Source organism: Petaurus breviceps, unplaced genomic scaffold (assembly GCF_028583685.1).
Source record: "Petaurus breviceps papuanus isolate PSGF00001 unplaced genomic scaffold, PetGlider_PUasm1.0 190, whole genome shotgun sequence".
Lineage (NCBI taxonomy): Eukaryota > Metazoa > Chordata > Mammalia > Diprotodontia > Petauridae > Petaurus > Petaurus breviceps.
In genome coordinates this window covers 5,612,380-5,615,555 of record NW_027185810.1, presented here as the reverse complement: position 1 = coordinate 5,615,555, position 3,176 = coordinate 5,612,380, and positions in this window count along the sequence as shown.

The following is a 3,176-nucleotide window of genomic DNA, read 5'->3' as shown; positions in this document are numbered from 1 at the left end:
TCTCTCTCTCTCTCTCTCTCTCTCTCTCTCTCTCTCTCTCTCTCTGGTAAATATGTATGTATTGCCTTGGTCAGACAGTTGGATCTGTCTGTTGATCTGTGCTAATTTCTCAGACAGTTAGAACCACTATCTGTTGGTCTTTATTTCTCTGCTTGTATTTTCTCTGAAGTTCAGGGTGCTAACTTTCCCCCTGAACTAGAGAATGTAATTAAAAAAAGATTGTTGATCCCTGAAATAGCTACCTTTCCTGGTAAAGCAGACCTAAGAGCCTGTGCCAGGAGCTATCCTGGGTATGCCAGTGTGGTTGCCACTACATGGAGGTGGAGCCAACTAACTATACTAACTGGAAAAATACCTACAAAACATAATGTCATTTATGAAAGAGGGAGAGTTAGAGGATAGAGGTAGCCAGCTATCTGAGAACCATATAGAGTTTCGTATTTTCTCTGGAGCTAGGTGGAGTGCATACCTGCCAGAATAAACATGTACTTGTGACTACTTTGTCTTTATTGTTGGATGAGATAAAGTAAGTGGCCAGGAACCAGCCCTCACTACTCAGGTGCTCAAACATATATAATAGAGTGTATACAAATCTAAAGAAATGAATATTTATAGACTCATACTTTATGTTTTATTTCTATACCATATTCTGCTAAAGTCCTCCTTTGACACCTCATTGTGACAAGGTAGTGATTCTGGGTTTTTGATGACTGTTTGATGAATCACAAATTCTAGCATCTCTTACCAAACTGAAAAGGCTTTGAGTATGAACATTGTCTATCATTTTGGAACTATCCTCACTAAGGTTGGAAAGGCTCATTACTAGGTTGGCTACAGGGTGGTGAATATTTCTGCCATAGAAATTTAACAAAGACTATCTAATAGGGCACAGATAAGTTGGAGATGTATTGATAAAAACATAGATCCTCAAAATACTGAATTTTTACACATGCATGCACACCTGTACCCAAACATGCCCACAGACACAGATACCCTAATATTTCAAAGGATCTCTGATAGCATGATGTAGACTGTACCCCATCCATGCCTGTCTATCTCTCTCTCTCTCCATCCATCCATCCATCCATCCATCCATCCATCCATCCATCCATCCGTTCATCCATCCATCCATCTATCATCCATCTATCTATCTATCTATCTATCTATCTATCTATCTATCTATCTATCTATCTATCTATCTATCTATCCATCTATCTATCCCTTTTCTATATATTCCTACAAATTTACCACAAAGCATTGATTCAATGTGCTGGGGAGCTTCCTCACTTTCCCTTCAAATTGTATAAATACCATTAGGATTGTACCTTTGTTTATCCCTTGTTCTCACTACTTAACTAGTCCATCATTTTTTTTTCTAGTCATACATTTCTCCCCTGACATCCTTTATTCTCTTGTATAATTGGTTAACTGAAATGTGCTGAAACTGCTCACATTAATCATATTTCTCTGCAGCCCTTGGAGTGAGACCTTGAACTCTAGTGATTGTGCTGCTTATGACTAACAAGCACCACACACCCATACACACAGATTTATTTATGTATAAAAAGAGGAAAATACACATCTTTATATTCTTTGCACCTTTGAAATATTTGGAACTATTTTTGTCAAGTCACCATTGTGCTTTTAGTTGCTAAGATATGCAACCTTGGCATTATCCTTAGCTCCTCACTCATTCCCACTGCATATATCTAATCATCTGACAAACTGAAATCTGCAATATCTCTTGCACACATCTTCTGTCCACACACATAACCACTACCCAAGTTCAGATCAATATTACCTCTAACTTGGACTATTACAAATCTCCCTTTTTGTTATATTTGAACTAAACTTAGAAAGGGACATTAAATTTTCCTGCAATTATGATATTATTGCCTATATTTTCTGGAAGTTTGGCTAATAATTTTTTAAATGGATTTAGAATTTAAGGCACTTGGAACATATAAGTTTAATGTTGATATTTGTTGTCTCTGGTTCCTTTCAGTATAATGTAGCTTCTTTTTTCATATCTTTTTATATTGTGAATTTTTGTTTTTGCTTTCTCAGATAGCATGACTTCTAGTCCTGATTTTTTTGGGTATGATCCGTAGCAAATTTTGTTCTAGTATTTCATTTTTATTCTGTATATGTCTTTGTTTCTTAAGTACATTTCTTATAAGCAAAAGATGGAGTGGGTTGGTTTTTAAAATTCAGTCTCTCTTTTTCATTTAATTATATTGATCCATTTATATTTAAAGTTTTGAGAATGATTTTGTATTTTCCTCCATTTATCTCTAATATTTTCATTGGGATTTTCCCCCTTTTCCTCTGCAAAGACAGTATTTTTGTCTCTCCCATTATTTTGGTTTAATCTACTTGCTCTCTTCCCCTCATTCTTAAGCCCTGCTCTTCGCCTCCACACCCCACTACTGTCCCTATACCTAGTTTTGGAATTTTGCCTAACTTAGTTACTTTTTCTTTCTTTTATCTAGTTATCTAAAATGTCATCTCTTTTTTCCCTATCATCTAAGTAGTCAAGTAAAATTTCTCCTTCCTCTCTTCCCTGTCATTTTAAAGTTAAATTTTCATTTTCTGTGCTCTTTTCTAATAAGATTTTTTTCTTATTCTCTCCATTATTTTTATTTCCTTTTTATGACTGAACAATAACAAATATCAGGGGAACAATATTCAATAAGCATTTTCAGTGACATATGTAAATATAGCTCTGCGGTGTTTGTTATGGTGTTGGTCTCCAGTCAGAAGCCTCAGAGTTAAGGGTTCTCATGGCTTTTGTTACTCAAGCAAAAAAAAAAAACACCAACAAATATATCCCACACCTGAAGTCAGCCCCATAACCAACCCTTTAAGCTTCCACAATAATTTTTTTTTTTGGAGGGCAATTGGGGTTAAGTAACTTGCCCAAGATTACACGGCTAGTTTTTTTTTGTGTGTGTGTGGGTGTTAAGTGTCTGAGGCTGGACCTGAACTTGGGTCCTCCTGACTCTGGGACCGGTGCTCTACTCACTGTGCCACCTAGCCATCCCTCTTCAGAATAATTTTAATACCCCTTAAGGTAGAAGTCTAACCTGTGCATGGTAGGACCTTATTTAAGGCTAGTTGTTCAGTTGTTTCAGTTATGTTCAACTCTTTGTGACATCATTTGGGGTTTTCTTGGC